Source organism: Delphinus delphis, chromosome 15, assembly GCF_949987515.2.
Source record: "Delphinus delphis chromosome 15, mDelDel1.2, whole genome shotgun sequence".
In the NCBI taxonomy this organism is placed as follows: Eukaryota; Metazoa; Chordata; class Mammalia; order Artiodactyla; family Delphinidae; genus Delphinus; species Delphinus delphis.
The window spans coordinates 48,282,571-48,294,825 of NC_082697.1; positions in this window are offsets into that span (position 1 = coordinate 48,282,571).

A 12,255-nucleotide genomic window follows, 5' to 3' on the forward strand; every position below is an offset into this window, starting at 1 on the left:
GGATTGTCTGCAATCATCCAAATGAAATCCGAGTCACTGCAAGCAGCTTTTCTTTTTTTCCAACCACATCAAGAAGTGTTCTCCTGGTTCTTCTAAAACACGTCTGTTTTTGCAGCTAACCACTGTTTCTGCTGTTTTCGTCAAAACTAGCGAGCTATTTGCTGTATGATAAAGGTCTCCACTTATGCCCTAATAACCAACTGAATGGATCCAGGATTTTAGCTGGTTGTGTGAGGCGTGTTCATTACTGGTTTGAAAGACAACACTTCACGGGCTTTAGATGACCTTTATTTGAACTGAAATGTTCTTCCAGCCACTGATGTTATTAACTTTTTTTCTGTTTCAAGGCAAAATATTATGCTCTCCCCCTAGTCCCGCTGCTGGTCTTCAGAAAGAATAAAACAAATGTTTTGTGTTTTCTACAAAACGTTATCAAATTGTTTCCCAAGTTAGGTCATTGCAGCTGCAAAATTCTTGTTTGTAGAAAACTTAGCCAAGAACAACAGAGCCTATGGTCAACTATTATTTCAGGGGGAAAAATAAATCTTGAAATTAGCTAGGGATTGCTATCTCCCTTTCCACTAAAATAAAGACCAATTCCTCCAGCTGGGTCTCAACTATTGTTGAGATAAATCTCTTTCTTCCTTTACAGAGCTACACTTTAATTTACTGGCTGACTTCCCCAGTTTTTGAAATGGCCCCATAACATTTTGGGAGCTATGTTAACTTTATAAGGCAATTTATCATAAATTAATTTTCAGAAACTTCTTGAGCCAACTGGACATCAAAACAAGCCATTTTCTCAGGCTATATACTCTGATTCTAGTCTAATTTTTTTTTTAAGCTGAGCATTTAAATTTAGGGTACCATTTTACATAACATACTTGGGAAGCCTGATTCTCTTCTTTGAGTTTGCAGAGTCTGAAGAAAAGACATCAAAAGTTTCTCTCCCTCAACATCTGCCACTGGAGAGATGGATCTATATTATTTCACAGGTAATGCCATGGCAGTTGAACACCTGACTTTCAAGGGGCAAATGTCCTGAACTGTGTTTATGGTGTTTGTCAATTCCTCTGGTATAAATATTCCCACCTGGCTGATTTCAAGCCACCAGTGCAGTGTCAACCAGCTCCCCAAATTCCTGAAAATTTAACAACTGGGTCTTATTAGGTCCTAAGAGGCAGCTGCAGAACAGCACTGCAAGTGACTCAGCAAACTAGTGCCCCAAATGCAGCCTTGGGAACATCAGCTCGTTAGCTCTGAGATGCCCTGGAATTGTTCTTAGCGTCACACGGACATCACGTAGAAATCCTGGCAAAGCAGCATCTTCAGATCCAGTGTGTGTGTTACCTCCAAACTCAGGTTGCCTTGCAAAAATAATGTGGACTTCCCTCGTGGTGCAGTGGTTAGGAATCCGCCTGCCAAAGCAGGGGACATGGGTTTGAACCCTGGTCCAAGAAAATGCCACATGCTGCTGAGCAACTAAGCCCATGCGCCACAACTACTGAGCCCGTGTACCACAACTACTGAAGCCCGCGTGCCTAGAGGCCATGCTCTGCAACAAGAGAAGCCACCACAACAAGAAGCCCACGCACCGCAACGAAGAGTAGCCCCTGCTCGCCGCAACTAGAGAAAGCCCACACACAGCAACGAAGACCTAACGCAGCCAAAAATAAATAAATAAAATAAATAAATTTATTTTTTAAAAAATTGTATGTCCATGAAGAACAAGACATAAGTCTCTGGGTGTTAATTCAAGCTCTGGGCAACATCCCTCAACTCAAAGCAGCTAGATCGTATCATTAAGGGTGGCCCTTTGCCTTCGAGCTGTAGCTGCTACTTGTGACATACTTCAGGAAGCTGAGAAATATACCCTGGGGCAACCTACCACTGTGTGTGTCCCTCACTATTTCCTTTCTTTACTGGAACAAAAAAGGGGGCTATTGGCTGACCTCTGGGAGAATGGGAAAGTACCAAGCCATTCTCTTAGACAATCCCAGCGTAAGACTCCAGGTCACTTCAGCCCTAAATCCAGCCGCATTGCTCCCGACTGAAGCCACGCAATCCTCAGAGCACGACTGCCTGAACATCATGGACCCAGCGTGCTCTAGCAGACCAAGGCTTGGCCAGCCAGATTTGGAACTGTTCACTGATGGGGACCAGGTAGGCGATGCCCTGGGTACGCAGTGATAACCCCAGAGAAGACTGCTGAGAGGAGAGCCTTGGCCCCAGGGAGCTCAGCCCAAAAGGCAGAAATCTTTGCTCTGACAAGCACTCTCTTTATTGCTGAAGGAATGTGGGTGAATATATACACAGACTCCCGCTCTGCATTCTCCATGGTGCACGCTCATGGGGCAATCTGGAAAGAGAGGGGCCTCCTTACTTCAAATAATAAGGACATAAAACACACTTCTGAAATCCTGTCACTGTTAGAAGCATTTCATAAGCCCTCACAAGAGGCCGTAATGCACCGCCCAGGCCACCAAAGAGGCGAAACTCATATAATAAAAGGAAACCAATTAGCTGACCAAGCTGCAAAGAAGGCGATTATCAAGCCGTGAGAGGGTCACTTCTTCCTCAGCTCCATCTGTCAAAATACCAGCCGGTGTATTCAGAAGAGGACAAAGAAAGGGCTAAAGAGTGAGGATCCACTCTTGATCACACCTCGCCCAGCTGGAAATGTAGTGCATGAGGAATTGTTTTTTTATCCCAAGGCTTGGACCCCGTCCTGAGGCACATTCATAATAGTACCCATTACGGGAGAGATGCCACCTCACAATGGATTCAGAAGTATAAAATGGGGCCTAACCTACAAAGGGCCATCCAACGAGTCACTCAGAACTGTATGATTTGTGCTAAAACGAATGCAAAGACCGCTGCTTGATACAGCACCCCCCATGGGAACTCAGTACTTTATACAGGAACCTGCCCCACGGAGAACCTACTGGCAGGTAGATGAGCTGCAGGAAACTGAAGATACTTGTTAGTGTCTGTGGACACTTTTTCAGGATGGGTGGGAGCATATTCCACCCAGACAATAAAAACCTCTGAAGCAGTGAAAGCTCTCCTTAAGGTAATTATCCCCCGATTTGCATGGCCCAACACCCTTCAAAGTGACAATGGGCCTGCTTTTCTCTGCACTATAACCCGACAGGTATCTAAATCTCTGCATGTTGGTTGGAAACTACATTCATCCTGGAGACCACAATCAACAGGAAAAACTGAGAAAATGAATCATACAGTTAAAAAGAACATTGCTGGGAATTTCCTGGCAGTTCAGTGGTTAAGACTCCACGCTTCCACTGCAGCGGGCACGGGTTCCATCCCTGGTCGGGGAACTAAGATCCCGCAAGCCATGTGGTGCAGCCAAAAAACAACCAGTAAAAAGAACATTGCTGGGCTTCCCTGGTGGCGCAGTGGTTGAGAGTCCGCCTGCCGATGCAGGGGACATGGCTTCGTGCCCCGGTCCGGGAAGATCCCACATGCCGCGGAGCGGCTGGGCCCGTGAGCCATGGCCGCTGAGCCTGCGCGTCCAGAGCCTGTGCTCCGCAACGGGAGAGGCCACAACAGTGAGAGGCCCGCGTACCACAAAAAAAAAAAAAAAAAAAAAAGAACATTGTTAAAATATGTCAAGAGACTAATTTAACTTGGGATAAAGCCTTGCCAGTTGCCCTGAGATGGATCAGAGTGGCTCCCAGAAGCAAGCTTAAATTAAGCCCTTTTGAAATATTGTATGCTAGGCCATTCCAGGTGTCTGCCTGTGTGGGAGAATCTGTAGGACGTCTTAAAGGACCTGGCAGTTGCCAATCATGTTAAGACTCTAGCAGTATACTAACTTCTGTTCAAAAGTTTGCTTCCAGTAGGTCTGCCTACCCAACTGAGGTGCTCCTGCATCCCTTCTAGCACAGAGATGAGTCCTCCTCAAAACCTGGAGAGAACAAGGACCCGAACATCAACTTGCAGCTAAGCGGACAGGACCGTATGAGGTCCTGCTAAACACTCCCTCCTCTGTTAGGTTACCCAGGATGTAAGGCCATGGATTCACCAGACCTGAGGAAAATTCGCTCCTCCAGAAACTGGACAGAAGAAAGAAAAGGGGACTTGGTCTTGTGAGCCATTAGAAGATCTTAAGTTGCTGTTTTGAGCCAAGCCTCCTACCAGATAAGTAATGATGACTTTTGGTCTTCTCTTTTGTTTCACTACACTGGAGACAGCCATTCATTGGAAAGGACCAAGGGGGGAAATAATCCCCCTTTCTGAAATGTTTGGCAGGATATAAAGATAGCACAGGGCTTCCCTGGTGGCGCAGTGGTTGAGAGTCCGCCTGCCGATGCAGGGGACACGGGTTCGTGCCCCGGTCCGGGAAGATCCCACATGCCACGGAGCGGCTGGGCCCGTGAGCCATGGCCGCTGAGCCTGAGCGTCCGGAGCCTGTGCTCCGCAACGGGAGAGGCCACAACAGTGAGAGGCCCGCGTACCGCAAAAAAAAAGAGATAGCACAGAGCAGAGCATCCTGGGTATCCTTATACCAAGTGCTGGAATTTATGTTTATGTTCAAGTGCTTGTCTAAGTGTTGTGACAGGGCCATAAAAAGGGGAGCCATGGTTGCCCAAACCTGGCAATACTTCCTGACCCAAGTTGATCAGTTCCATTCCACAATCACCCCCACATCGCCCCCGTTCAGCAGAGCGGTTGTCACCCCTTTTCCCGCAAAATGGTGGAATGGACATTGACAGTGGGGAATTGTACCAGAGAGGAACAAACCTGACTCCATATTGAATCTATTCCTTTAGCTCTAACCTTTGTGCTCTGTTGCCGGGGCTTGGTCATGCAGGCTTTGCACCTTTTGTAAAAGAATGTTGCCTATAGCCTGAAATATACAGGAGAGCCCATTCTCAAGGCTCTGACCTTTAAAGGTATTAACACTTTTCCATTCGTATAGAATTTAAAAAGTTGCAGAAAAGAAAATAATTGTCTTGTTGGAGGTTTATAGGAACATTGTGACCAGACGTATCTGGACAGCTGCAAAACAAATGATTCCGGCACCAGGAAGTGGGCAACAACCAGCCACATCCCCTCCCCTTTTAGTATAAAAGAAGCCTGAACTCTAACTGGGGTAGATGGTTCTTTGGGACACGAGTCCACCATCTTCTCTGGCTGCTGGCTTTCTGAATGAAGTCACTATTCCTTGCCCTAACAGCTCATCTGTCAATTTATTGGCTGTTGTGCGGCAAGCAGTATGTGCTTGGACTCAGTAACACTATATGCCTTCCAAACAATGGCAATCTTCTGCAAACCAGCTATTATTAGAACTTTCATTAGAAAACTTTATGTGGAATTTAGGTCTGAGAGTTGAAAGTTAGGGCTTAAAGTGTACAGTCTTAGTATCCCTGAGTGCAGAATCTGAAAATAGATGATAAAATAGTTTGGGATATCATCTGTCCCAATTTTAGGTCAAAGCTGAGAAGTTGGTAAACTTCAGAAGATAGAACATCTTCTCTTGTGACATAGTTCAATTAGTTCCTCTTGATAGCAATAAGGAAGTAGATAAAGACCCATAAAAACAGTGGGTATACCAGATGTAGGTTTAAATCTGTGACTGTGTAGTTCTATTAGAAATGCCTTCATGGGTGTTTGTGCCTAATTCCTTGCGATCCATTTCCTACTGGTACAAATTGGGGTCTGGAACATCTTCCTTTTAGGGCAAAATGAGCATGCCAGTTGGCCAACTGTGGCTCGATGATACATCAAACCACTTGGAAATCTATTTCCAAAACAAAAGTGGGTGGTTGAGATGTAGGCTGACCCAACTTGAGCATGGCAGTAGGTCTGTTTAATGATATCTTAAAGACAAGCACAGAGCAGAAATATGAATAGCATGGCTAGAGTGAAAGCCACAAGAAATTATAACTGTGAAAGAGACTTCTCCAAACTTGGTCCTGAGGATGGTGCCTGCTGGGATCATGACTCATTGCTGCATCCCTGAGGTCACAGGCATGACCACTTTTCATGCATAACCAGAGTGAGGATGAATGAGTAGGTGTGACCGTGTCTCAACGACATTCCAAGGCTGTGCCCCGTCGTCTGGTGCTCAGGGGAGGTGAATCCAGATACATCTCAACACCCCTTCATCACTAGTGTGTTAAACTCCTGCCTTGGTCATCAGTGAAATCCTGGTTACCGCGCCCATGATACCATCTGGTGAGTCAAAGGAGCATTTTTGCATTTTCTTGCTATCATTAAGAAGCATCTACTCTCAGCAAAAATTTTCCAGAGGTGGTTGGGATTTTGGAAGGTAGCTTTTTCTTTTGTTATAATTTCAAACTTACAGAAAAGTTTCAGGAATAGTATAGGGTACTCCCATTATACCCTTTACCTAAATCCACCAATTATTTGCAATTTTCTCTACTTGCTTTACTATTCCATGTTTTATTTATTATTCACATTGATTTATATGTGTGTCTATTCCATATGCATATATGTTATTTATTTTCTGAACCACTGCAAGTAAGTTGGCTGTTGTGCCTAATCATCCCTTGAACCATCATGTATTTCCTGAGAACAAGGTCATCTTCTCATATGCCATTGAACAATGATCAAAATCAGGCATTTTAACACATAATATTGCCATCTATTCAAATTTCATCAATCATCGCAATAATGTTCCAGGACAGCTATTTTTGTTTGTTTTTTCTGGTCTAGACTCCTATTCAGGATCATGCAGTGCATTTAGTTGTTATGCCTTTTGTTGGTCCCATCAGTCAAAACCCACAAGGAATACATCTGTCATCAAATTTGATATTTGCTTCAGTTACTGTATTGGGCCCTGAGAAAAGCAGGTGGATACTCAGTGCCCTCTGGCTTTGATAGTGAGTGAATCTGTGGCTTCACTTTCCAGAGGTCTTCAGCGTCCACAACGTACGTGCAGTTGGAGAGAGAGCCTTGCTTTTGAGTGTGTTTCTTCCTTTGTGTCGACGCATCACTTACAGAGCAGCCAAGCCTGCTTTACAGCTGATGGGGAGGCCAGGCTAAGGCAGCCGGCATTGGGGGTGGTCAGAGGTTTGCCCTTTCACTCTGGGGTTTCTGGCCACCTTATTCAACACGAGCCTTTCCAGAGTGACTCGCCTTTTGAGTTGATCCAGTTTGGTTGCAAGGCTTCAAGCTGTGCACCTGTGCACCCGGCTGCCCCCTCTGCTGTCTGCAGTGGCCCTGGGGGCCAGGAGGCACTCTTAGGGCAGCGTGGCCCTCTTGTGGCAGACATGTGTATGTCCTGGGAAAGGATGGACCGTAATAGGAGACCGTGCAGGATCAGAATGCTTGGGCAGTGCGTCTACTAGATTGCTAGGGCTGCCACAACAAAGTTCCACAGACTGGGTGGCTCAAGCGGTAGAAGTCTATTTTCTCACAGCTCTGGAGGCTGGAAGTCCGAGATCAAGGTGTCGTCAGGGTGGTCTCTTCTGAGGCCTCTCTCCTTGGCTTGTAGACGGCTGTCTTTTCTTTGTGTCTTCGCGTGGTTTTCCCTTCTGCTCCTATCTGTGTCCTAATCTCCTCTTCTTATAAGGACACCAGTCATATTTCATTAGGACCAAACCACATGACTTCATTTTATCTTAGTTACCTCTTCAAAGGCCCTGCTCCAAAATACAGTCACATTCTGAGGAATTGGGGGTGAGGACTGCAACATATGAATTTTAGAGGACACAATTCAGCCCATAACAAGCAGCAAGATGGTAGAGATTCCTTAGCTCAATTCCATCTTTTCAGAAAATGGGTTAACTGAATTGTTCAAGGCCTCACAGCTAGTAGAAAGCGGGGACCCCTCCACTACCCTTTATGTCTATAAAAAGCCCAGAGCCAGCTCAGAATGTATCTGAACTGAAAGGGAAGGCTTAAACCTCTAGAGTATGAAATTGACTAAAAGGCAAACCATCTATGCCTATTTTTTCAGCAGACAAAAGTGTTAATTAAAAAATTTTAAAGTGTCATGTATTGAAACAACTTGAAATGGAAATAAAAAGATGTGATGAACATAAAACCTGGCATATTACACTAATTTCTAATTATCTGTATGTTTTTATATGACTATAATCACTAGGCATCTGGTGTTTTGTTTTATCTGCTTCCCTTCATGTTTGTTATAAACTTTTTCACTTATGTCATCACATATTCCACATGGTTAAAATTGGTCAATGGTTATAGACCATTTTCTCCTATTGTTTTTGCACAGTTGACTAAACCATTTCCCCTCTGTCCCTCTCCCTTTCTTTGCTTTTATGTAGCTAGTCGGCTATAAAGTAAAGCAAGGAATAGTTCTTAGATGTCTACACCGTAAAGTGCTTAATGTATAAGGTGATCACACTTTTCACAAATGTTTTTGAAAATAATCTCAAACTATGTAAGGATGGTACAAACAACACCCGCATACCTTTTACCCAGATTCACCTATTGTTATTATTATGCCCCATTTTCCTTCTCTTTCTCTTTCCATACATTTTAATGTTTATATTTATACATGTAATTTTTAAAAATCATTTGAGGGTAAGTTACATACATCATGCATTTTACCCCTAAATAGTTCAGAGGATATTTTCTTTTCTTTTTCTTTTTTAATATTTACTTATTTATTTGGCTGCATCAGGTCTTAGTTGCGGCACGCAGGATCTTTTGTTGCGGCACGCGGGCTTCTCTCTAGTTGTGGCACATGGGCTCCAGAGCGCACAGGCTCAGTAGTTGTGGCGCGCGGGGCTTAGCTGCCCTGCGGCACGTGGGATCTTAGTTTCCCGACCAGGGATCGAACCTAAGTCCCCTGCATTGGAAGGTAGATTCTGAACCACTGAACCACCAGGAAAGTCCCCAGAGGCTATTTTCTAAGAATAAAGATATTATTTTACTTAACAGTGGCGTAGTCATAAACTTCAGTAAATTTAACTTTGATACAGGTGTAATCTATTGTCCATCTTCCGATTTTGCCGAAGGAGCTAGTGATGATCTTACAGCATCTTTTCTCCTCCAGCACAGGATCCAGTCTAGGATCAGTACTGCATTTGGATGTCACATCTTTAATCTGGAATCTTTCCACATCTCTCTTTGTCTTTTATGATATTAACATTTTAAAGAACATTGTTCCCGTCTATTTTTATTAATCATGTTCCTTATTTTGGGTTTGTCTGGATGTTTCCTTATATGGTTGGATTCAGGCTATGCATCCAGGGCCAGGATGAGATGTTTGTTGTGTCCTTCTCAGACAAACCACGATACTCTTGAGAGTGGGTGCCACCTACACTTACACCGAGATAAAGGGTGTAAACGTGGATGGTCTCAGGTAAACTGGGAGGTATGGTGACCCTCGTTCTGTAAGTGATTATCCCCCTTCTACCAGTGCCCATACTGGGACCAGATGGACTTGCTGGCCCACCTCCCACTGCCTGCAGCTGCCTCTCTTTCCCACCGGCTTCAACTGGCCATAATTCTACCCTTGGCTGTGCCTGGCAACTTGGTCTTGTTCAGTTTCGCTGGAGAATAACTTCCAGTCTCCTGTCATGATGGGGGTTGGGTGGTTGCCTGACTGTGCAGGGTGGGGTAGGAGATGTGAAATTCTAACTGCTCCTATGCAGACTCTCAGGCAACCCTCTTGTGTTTCAGCTCTACTGTAACAGAGAACAAACCTGACTCCATATTGAATCTATTCCTTTAGCTCTAACCTTTGTGCTCTGTTGCCGGGGCTTAGTCGTGCAGGCTCTGCACCTTTTGTAAAAGAATGTTGCCTATAGCCTGAAATACACAGGAGAATCTATTCTCAAGGCTCTGACCTTTAAAGGCATAACATTCATACAGAGATAAAAAGTTGCAGGCAGAGAATAATACTTCTTGAAGGTTTATAGGAGCATTGTGACCAGACCTACCTGGACAGCTCCAAGAACAAAGGATTCCTGCACCAAGAGGATTGCAACAACCAGCCACCCTCCCTCCCCTTTTAGTGTAAAAGAAGCCTGAATTTTAACTCGGGAAGATGGTTCTTTGGGACACGAGTCCACCATCTTCTCGGGCTGCTGGCTTTCTGAATAAAGTCGCTATGCATTCCCCCAACAACTCTCCTCTCTATTTATTGGCCTGTCGTGTGACGAGCAGTACGAGCTTGGACTCGGTAGCACTACCCTTCACCTCCATCTTCTGCCATATCTGGTACATCCAATTCCTAAGATTTCTGAGGTTCTCTTGCATGAACCAGCTGTTTTCCTCTCCCATCCCCCCGAGACACTTAGGTTTCTTAGCTTTCTCCACTGTGCTTAGTCAGTCTCCTGAAAATTTGTTCACATATCTTGTCCACTGTATTCTTTTCTTCCTTATTTTTGTGGAGTTTTAATCTAAAAACATTCTTTGCTGCCATTTTTGGTGGGGCTCGGGGGAGGGAGTAGAGATCATGCCCATGTTCAATCCACTACCACCAATGGGAGGCCTTCGAACTTACCCTTGTGGGACCGTTCTTGCCATGCCCGCCTCGATTTGACCTCACCATGTTCGGGGAGCACAGGACTCACATCTCATTCATGCTGTTCTGCCTGGAATTCCAACTTCCCTACCTGCCCACGCACCGCTCACTGCTGCTGCCTTGATACAACCACAGCGTTTTATTACCATCTCTATTTTAGAACTTATCCCAGATTTCCTTGTGTCTTCATTCGTTGAGTAGGAATTTGTCTCCTGCCCCTTAAAGGTAGAGACTTGACCTTGTTCAATATTTAACTCTTCCAGATGATGCTTTGTGAGTGGATGTTTTCTAAGTGTTTGTTCCACTGGATTAAAAGGAAATAATATTTTTTCTTTTGTTATGTTCCTGGAAGTTTATGTTTTTCTCAAACGGGATTTCTATGAGCGGTAGACTGGGTTGCTGGTCCCTCCCAATGCTTCACTCCATTGTGACAGAGTTCCACACCCACACCCTCGCCATGGCCTTCTGTGAACCATGCCTCTTGACTGAGGCTGTGGCTGTGGGCTTTGCTTTGACTAATGGGATGTTAGCAGATGCGATGCCAACAAGGGCTTAGAACGATCTTGTGTGCCTGGGCTTGCTCTCATCTTTCTGTCACTGCAAGCTCTAGGAGGATGGCAGACATTTGGAGCAGAGATGCACGAGCTGATCAGAAGACCTGCAGCTTGCAGAAGAGCTATCCAGCTGAGCTGCAGACCTGGGACAGGGTGATAAAGACTTCTTGTCTGCTACTTAGTTTGGGGGTCATTTTGTTCTGTAGCAATAGCTGACTGATACATGATGTCAAAGGGAATGAATGATTTTTTTAATAAATTATTCTTGTCCTACGTTGGTTTTGCTCTCTAGGAAGCCTGAAACCAATTTACCATGCAATCAGCATGGCATATGTGTGCCATACCATAGAAAATACTCATTGGTGCTCCTTGATTTGATCATAAAATCTATTTTTAGATGGCTTAAGACAGCAAAATAGAATAATAACCACACTGCCAGCACAACTTTGGCCCTTACATAGATTCATTCCAGACTGAATCCATTATCGTAGTCCTTTTGGAGAAAAAAATAAATTCTGAGAAACCAACAAAGATCTGTGTAATTTTCTTGATCTTTGATAACTATGACTTTAATTTGTAGTATACTATGTGCAGTCCATAGAGTTAATTATATGGCACTGCTAATCCTTACTTTTATGAAAACAGGCTTTTGATAATGATTTTTAAAACTGGAGATAGGACAAAATATTTATATTCAGGAACATTCTGATCAGATGCTATTCATTTCTTTCAACACCCACAATTTACTTTTAAGTTTGTCAAAGCCTAGCTTTGTTATTTCCATAATACAAATTAAAATGAAACATAGTGGCAAAAAAAAAATTCCTTCATATTATGTAATTGAGAATTGGCCAATTTATCAAATCTTTAAGAATTTTTTCTTTGGTTCAAATAATCTATTATGCCAATGTCCTGATGGAGTTCTGCTTGTATCTCCTACTCTGGAAAGGTTTTCAGAAGCCATGAGAGTCAGGATAATATTATAATAAGGACAACTTTTCTGAGTTATTGTACAAAGAAGAGATTGGTTACAAACATGCACAAGTATCAGTAAGAACTTACCTGAATACACCTCACAATTCACCCAGAGGTGCCATTTGATTTTGCATCCACGGTTAAGAACCCCTAATATAAGGAGGGGTCCTGAATGTCATGTTGCAATTACGAAAAAGAATTGCTTAAGTAATCAGAAAAGGAAATGGTATTGTTAAA